Genomic DNA, 8,393 nt, shown 5'->3' with positions numbered 1-8,393 from the left:
GCAGCTCAGTTGCACTCCAATGTGAATAACTTCTGATTACAAAGTGCCCCGTTGCTTGAACATGGGAGAACGCGGAGCTGTAAAGTCCATTTATACACTGGAATCAGGCAGAGCAGCGCAGAAGGGTCTCCTCTCAGTCACTGATTGTGGCCCGTAGGGAGGCCCGGACTGGCAAGCTGTGGGTACTGGGAATGCCAGGGGGGGCTGTAAGTTGCCACAGACAGTCACTATTTATTGGGCTGGGGGGCTGTTTGTGCCTCTGGGTACTGGAAATGCCAGGGGGGCTGTAAGGTGCCACAGACAGTCACTATTTATTGGGCTGGGGGGGCTGTTTGTGCCTCTGGGTACTGGGAATGCCAGGGGGGCTGTAAGGTGCCACAGACACTCACTATTTATTGGGCTGGGGGGGCTGTTTGTGCCTCTGGGTACTGGGAATGCCAGGGGGGCTGTAAGGTGCCACAGACACTCACTATTTATTGGGCTGGGGGGGGGCTGTTTGTGCCTCTGGGTACTGGGAATGCCAGGGGGGCTGTAAGGTGCCACAGACAGTCACTATTTATTGGGCTGGGGGGGGCTGTTTGTGCCTCTGGGTACTGGAAATGCCAGGGGGGCTGTAAGGTGCCACAGACAGTCACTATTTATTGGGCTGGGGGGGCTGTTTGTGCCTCTGGGTACTGGGAATGCCAGGGGGGCTGTAAGGTGCCACAGACAGTCACTATTTATTGGGCTGGGGGGGCTGTTTGTGCCTCTGGGTACTGGGAATGCCAGGGGGGCTGTAAGGTGCCACAGACAGTCACTATTTATTGGGCTGGGGGGGGGCTGTTTGTGCCTCTGGGTACTGGGAATGCCAGGGGGGCTGTAAGGTGCCACAGACAGTCACTATTTATTGGGCTGGGGGGGCTGTTTGTGCCTCTGGGTACTGGGAATGCCAGGGGGGCTGTAAGGTGCCACAGACAGTCACTATTTATTGGGCTGGGGGGGGCTGTTTGTGCCTCTGGGTACTGGGAATGCCAGGGGGGCTGTAAGGTGCCACAGACAGTCACTATTTATTGGGCTGGGGGGCTGTTTGTGCCTCTGGGTACTGGGAATGCCAGGGGGGCTGTAAGGTGCCACAGACAGTCACTATTTATTGGGCTGGGGGGGCTGTTTGGGCATCTGGGTACTGGGAATGCCAGGGGGGCTGTAAGGTGCCACAGACAGTCACTATTTATCGGGCTGGGGGGGCTGTTTGTGCCTCTGGGTACTGGGAATGCCAGGGGGGCTGTAAGGTGCCACAGACAGTCACTATTTATTGGGCTGGGGGGGCTGTTTGTGCCCCTGGGTACTGGGAATGCCAGGGGGGCTGTAAGGTGCCACAGACAGTCACTATTTATTGGGCTGGGGGGGCTGTTTGTGCCTCTGGGTACTGGGAATGCCAGGGGGGCTGTAAGGTGCCACAGACAGTCACTATTTATCGGGCTGGGGGGGCTGTTTGTGCCTCTGGGTACTGGGAATGCCAGGGGGGCTGTAAGGTGCCACAGACAGTCACTATTTATTGGGCTGGGGGGGCTGTTTGTGCCTCTGGGTACTGGGAATGCCAGGGGGGCTGTAAGGTGCCACAGACAGTCACTATTTATTGGGCTGGGGGGCTGTTTGTGCCTCTGGGTACTGGGAATGCCAGGGGGGCTGTAAGGTGCCACAGACAGTCACTATTTATTGGGCTGAGGGGGGTTACACAATGACAAGTCTGCCCCAAAAAGACCACTACAAATAGTTTCACCCACATCCCTACAGTTATCTCCCTTCTAATCTCCTTAGGGAAGGTGAAAATTCAGGGATCCCCAACCTTTTTGACCTGTGAGACACACTCAAATGTGAAATGAGTTGGGGAGCAACACAAGCATGCAAAAAGTTCCTGGGGGTGCCATATAAGGGCCGTGATTGGCTATCTGGTAGCCCCTGTGTGGACTGGCAGCCTATAGGAGGCTCTGTTTGTCAGTAAACCTGGTTTTCATGCAACCAAGGTTGGGGAGGAACATGTTGAGTCACTGCTTGAAGATCACTATGATAAATGAAAACACAACATTTTCACAAAGAACATGCATAAAGCCATTTCCCCCCAGTTTTGAAAGAATGGTGTTGTCCGTGGATTCTGATCTCCATCCTGACGTAAATGCCGCGTGTGCAAAAATAAATGATGTAGTAACGAGAAACACGTGTAACTACAAATGCTTTGATTGACTTCTGGGCCGACACATCCCTAATCCCTTGGATATAACTGAACGTTCCTATTGTATCACCTTTGGGTTTGCTCTGGGTTCCGAAGCCCTTGTTGCTGTTTGTTTGAGGAGCATCACCAAGCCGGTGTGTTAGAGAGACGCCCATTGTACTGGGAGCAGCCACCTTATTACTGATAATGAAATCCCGGCCCGGATAGAGAAGCGTTACACTTGGGCCGATCGTTCAATAGGTCTCTCTCTGCTCGTAGCGCAGGAGCACTCTCTGCCCCAGAACTTCACGCTCTAAACCAATTAGATGTTTTTTGCAGAATTATCTTCATTACTTGAGTCTGGCTGAAGTGAAATCCCAGTACAGACTTCCATCTCCCCCTATATCATATCTGCTCACCTCGGCGCCACATACTCCGGCACGTTATTACGGCTGATTTGTTACTGATTATCCAGTTTGGAAGTACAGCTTCCTATATTAATAAATAAGTTCCGGGGATTATTAAGGCAATGGATCACTCCGTAATTCTGACACCCGGGTACATGCATCCCATGGTACATTAAGTCAGCTCTTAATAGAGAGTAAATAATCTGATACAGAAATGCATCACCCTCTGCTGACATTTAATATATAACAAAGCTCTTCGCGCCACTACGATGCCAGGGAAAGAGCGCTCACAGGAGACTCCGTTCCTCCCTGGTTGCACGTTCGGCTCTCGGTCTCCGCGCAAGACTTCACTGCAGATGGATATGTTTTCACAGCTGGTTACATCTTATCTCTTATTATTTCTCCTTGGAAAATAAATCCTTTCATATGAAACTTGATTATTCAGAGGCGTCCGACGGGCCAAGAGCCGACCCTTCTTCAAGTGGAGGTGCAACAATGGGACTATATTGCTTTACTCCTGGAGCAACACAGGCTGAGTTTAAAATCAGAAGGAGACCCTGGTACCACAATTCTTCTACTATTGTTTAAGTTTAATAATAACCTGTCCAGTAGTAGAAAAGGGGCCACAAGTTGGACATCATTGGTATCTATTCTGATATAAATAGTATATTCCAAGGGTTTTGTTAATTATGGTATAATCATTCTCCTTCGGTAAATGATAAGGATATAAAGGCATATAAAGGCACAAGGCTGCAGGCTGAGTTATACAGGGAACTCTGAGTATCACTCATGTATTATAAGGGATACTCTTACCCCCTACTGTAAATGATAAGGATATTAGCAGTCACTGAAGGGTTCTGTGCCCATATAAAGGCACAAGGCTGCAGGCTGAGTTATACAGGGAACTCTGAGTATCACTCATGTATTATAAGGGATAATGTACCCCCTACTGTAAATGATAAGGATATTAGCAGTCACTGAGGGGTTCTGTGCCCATATAAAGGCACAAGGCTGCAGGCTGAGTTATACAGGGAACTCTGAGTATCACTCATGTATTATAAGGGATACTCTTACCCCCTACTGTAAATGATAAGGATATTAGCAGTCACTGAAGGGTTCTGTGCCCATATAAAGGCACAAGGCTGCAGGCTGAGTTATACAGGGAACTCTGAGTATCACTCATGTATTATAAGGGATAATGTACCCCCTACTGTAAATGATAAGGATATTAGCAGTCACTGAGGGGTTCTGTGCCCATATAAAGGCACAAGCCTGCAGGCTGAGTTATACAGGGAACTCTGAGTATCACTCATGTATTATAAGGGATAATGTACCCCCTACTGTAAATGATAAGGATATTAGCAGTCACTGAGGGGTTCTGTGCCCATATAAAGGCACAAGCCTGCAGGCTGAGTTATACAGGGAACTCTGAATATCAATCACATAATATGATCCACTATCTGCCTCCTCAGTCTACTCTCAAGCCTGAAGGGGATATAAAAGACGGCCAAAGGCCCAGTGCTTTTGTACAATCATATACTGATTGTAAGAATTAAAACACTTCTCCTGTACTGTATATTAATAACTGGAGAATATAGATCAACAGAAGCAGGAAATAGATACAATGAAGTGACATTTGTAATATATTTACTCTGTCAGGGAAAAAGTGCTGCCGTTGCCAATGCAAATCCTGTCTGTCCTCATTATATCAGATTGTGATATGGGATTCAGCAAGGGATTCCCATAGAGAGAGAGCTCTTGTAGCAAAATGCATTCTAGGGCATATTTATTATAGTGTGTAAGCCAACATCACTGGTGACATTGCCCATAGCAACCAATAAGAAATTGGAACTGAATGGTCACATATGAGTTAGAAAACAAAAAAAAGATCAGATGGTTGCTATGGGTATAATGCCAAGACTTATATTGGGGGTGCATGCAATGGCCTGGGACAACAGAATAAAAAAGAATGAGGCAGATCCCAATGTGGTGCTTGTACAAAAGTACCCCAGGCCGGTGCAATTCTCAGCAAACAGGAGCACTGGAGCGCCCCCCGCTGAGCAACTACTCCCTGCAGTCACACACAAGTACCCAAGAGTCTCAAGCTAAAGATCATTGTACCAGAGAATTCCATCAATATATGTGCAACCTGCCATAGCCTGTGCTAACTGGGCATCAATATAATGATTTTATATAGCTGTGATTTGTAGGCTTTTTGGGTCTTAATCCTTAAGTTAAAAAAGGTTATAGATTTATGGAAAATATGGTAATTACAGACACCCTGCTAAAGTTCCAGGGGTACCCAGGGCACAAATAAGCACTCACCCCAAATCCCCCCCTAACTGGCCTTCAGGCTGGGCCCCCTTAGCCCATAACAAGGTTACAGATATATAGAAACATTGGGGTAACAGTCACCCCGCTATAGTTCCAGGGGTACCCAGGGCACAAATAAGCACTCACCCCAAATCCCCCCCTAACTGGCCTTCAGGCTGGGCCCCCTTAGCCCATAACAAGGTTACAGATATATAGAAACATTGGGGTAACAGTCACCCCGCTATAGTTCCAGGGGTACCCAGGGCACAAATAAGCACTCACCCCAAATCCCCCCCTAACTGGCCTTCAGGCTGGGCCCCCTTAGCCCATAATAAGGTTACAGATATATAGAAACATTGGGGTAACAGTCACCCCGCTATAGTTCCAGGGGTACCCAGGGCACAAATAAGCACTCACCCCAAATCCCCCCCTAACTGGCCTTCAGGCTGGGCCCCCTTAGCCCATAATAAGGTTACAGATATATAGAAACATTGGGGTAACAGTCACCCCGCTATAGTTCCAGGGGTACCCAGGGCACAAATAAGCACTCACCCCAAATCCCCCCTAACTGGCCTTCAGGCTGGGCCCCTTAGCCCATAATAAGGTTACAGATATATAGAAACATTGGGGTAACAGTCACCCCGCTATAGTTCCAGGGGTACCCAGGGCACAAATAAGCACTCACCCCAAATCCCCCCCTAACTGGCCTTCAGGCTGGGCCCCCTTAGCCCATAACAAGGTTACAGATATATAGAAACATTGGGGTAACAGTCACCCTGCTATAGTTCCAGGGGTACCCAGGGCACAAATAAGCACTCACCCCAAATCCCCCCCTAACTGGCCTTCAGGCTGGGCCCCCTTAGCCCATAACAAGGTTACAGATATATAGAAACATTGGGGTAACAGTCACCCCGCTATAGTTCCAGGGGTACCCAGGGCACAAATAAGCACTCACCCCAAATCCCCCCTAACTGGCCTTCAGGCTGGGCCCCCTTAGCCCATAACAAGGTTACAGATATATAGAAACATTGGGGTAACAGTCACCCCGCTATAGTTACAGGGGTACCCAGGGCACAAATAAGCACTCACCCCAAATCCCCCCCTAACTGGCCTTCAGGCTGGGCCCCCTTAGCCCATAATAAGGTTACAGATATATAGAAACATTGGGGTAACAGTCACCCCGCTATAGTTCCAGGGGTACCCAGGGCACAAATAAGCACTCACCCCAAATCCCCCCCTAACTGGCCTTCAGGCTGGGCCCCCTTAGCCCATAATAAGGTTACAGATATATAGAAACATTGGGGTAACAGTCACCCCGCTATAGTTCCAGGGGTACCCAGGGCACAAATAAGCACTCACCCCAAATCCCCCCCTAACTGGCCTTCAGGCTGGGCCCCCTTAGCCCATAATAAGGTTACAGATATATAGAAACATTGGGGTAACAGTCACCCCGCTATAGTTCCAGGGGTACCCAGGGCACAAATAAGCACTCACCCCAAATCCCCCCCTAACTGGCCTTCAGGCTGGGCCCCCTTAGCCCATAACAAGGTTACAGATATATAGAAACATTGGGGTAACAGTCACCCTGCTATAGTTCCAGGGGTACCCAGGGCACAAATAAGCACTCACCCCAAATCCCCCCCTAACTGGCCTTCAGGCTGGGCCCCCTTAGCCCATAACAAGGTTACAGATATATAGAAACATTGGGGTAACAGTCACCCCGCTATAGTTCCAGGGGTACCCAGGGCACAAATAAGCACTCACCCCAAATCCCCCCCTAACTGGCCTTCAGGCTGGGCCCCCTTAGCCCATAACAAGGTTACAGATATATAGAAACATTGGGGTAACAGTCACCCTGCTATAGTTCCAGGGGTACCCAGGGCACAAATAAGCACTCACCCCAAATCCCCCCTAACTGGCCTTCAGGCTGGGCCCCCTTAGCCCATAACAAGGTTACAGATATATAGAAACATTGGGGTAACAGTCACCCCGCTATAGTTACAGGGGTACCCAGGGCACAAATAAGCACTCACCCCAAATCCCCCCCTAACTGGCCTTCAGGCTGGGCCCCCTTAGCCCATAATAAGGTTACAGATATATAGAAACATTGGGGTAACAGTCACCCCGCTATAGTTACAGGGGTACCCAGGGCACAAATAAGCACTCACCCCAAATCCCCCCTAACTGGCCTTCAGGCTGGGCCCCCTTAGCCCATAACAAGGTTACAGATATATAGAAACATTGGGGTAACAGTCACCCCGCTATAGTTACAGGGGTACCCAGGGCACAAATAAGCACTCACCCCAAATCCCCCCCTAACTGGCCTTCAGGCTGGGCCCCCTTAGCCCATAATAAGGTTACAGATATATAGAAACATTGGGGTAACAGTCACCCCGCTATAGTTCCAGGGGTACCCAGGGCACAAATAAGCACTCACCCCAAATCCCCCCCTAACTGGCCTTCAGGCTGGGCCCCCTTAGCCCATAACAAGGTTACAGATATATAGAAACATTGGGGTAACAGTCACCCTGCTATAGTTCCAGGGGTACCCAGGGCACAAATAAGCACTCACCCCAAATCCCCCCCTAACTGGCCTTCAGGCTGGGCCCCCTTAGCCCATAACAAGGTTACAGATATATAGAAACATTGGGGTAACAGTCACCCTGCTATAGTTCCAGGGGTACCCAGGGCACAAATAAGCACTCACCCCAAATCCCCCCCTAACTGGCTTTGTTGCTAGTGCCAATTTCCCCAGGGTCCTGGATCACTAGTGAATGGGCACTTATGATTTCTGATGGCAGCTCTGGCATTTAATCATTTATCATTACAGATAATGTTTAGTTTGATGATGATGATGATATGATTTGGTGGGTGTTTTGGTTGCTAGGCAACAGGCAATGCATGGAGGACATACAGGTTAATGTTTGCAGCCAGTGTGCACCTATATCCATCCTTCTGTGCCATCAGACATAGGGTAAAATAACCCAGGTATAAGCAGTATTACAATAATGAGTAAAGTAAGCATCTGATTGGTTGCTAGAGGTTACAAGACCTGAGCAAAATCTGCAGCTTTCATTATATAACCCCAACAGCTTTATTACTAACCCTGCAATGGGTCAGTAGGGAGCAGGATGGCAGAATGGTCCAAACTTGCCTTCCAGTCAAAACAGAATGCAAATAATTTACAAAAAAAAAATGAATTACTCAAAAAAAAAACACAGACCAATTGCAAGGTTGCTTAGAATGCTTAACTCTGTCATTTAAATAGCATTTTATTTTTGGCTATTTGTCCAAAAGGTGAACTTCCCCTTTAATTATGATCAGAAAGAAAAGCGCAAGGAAGCCAATGCCAACCCTGCCCAAATCAATGGATGTCTCTGCGGCACGGCGATGCCATAATGAAAGTAGCGAGGCGCTTAAATAATAAATGCCAGTCTGGCTTTGAAGCTTGTGCTCTGTGAGATGATGGGATGCCGGGCCGGACC

Source organism: Xenopus tropicalis, chromosome 1 (genome assembly GCF_000004195.4).
Source record: "Xenopus tropicalis strain Nigerian chromosome 1, UCB_Xtro_10.0, whole genome shotgun sequence".
Lineage (NCBI taxonomy): Eukaryota > Metazoa > Chordata > Amphibia > Anura > Pipidae > Xenopus > Xenopus tropicalis.
The sequence above is the reverse complement of the archived record's forward strand: the minus strand, read 5'-3'. Positions refer to the sequence as shown.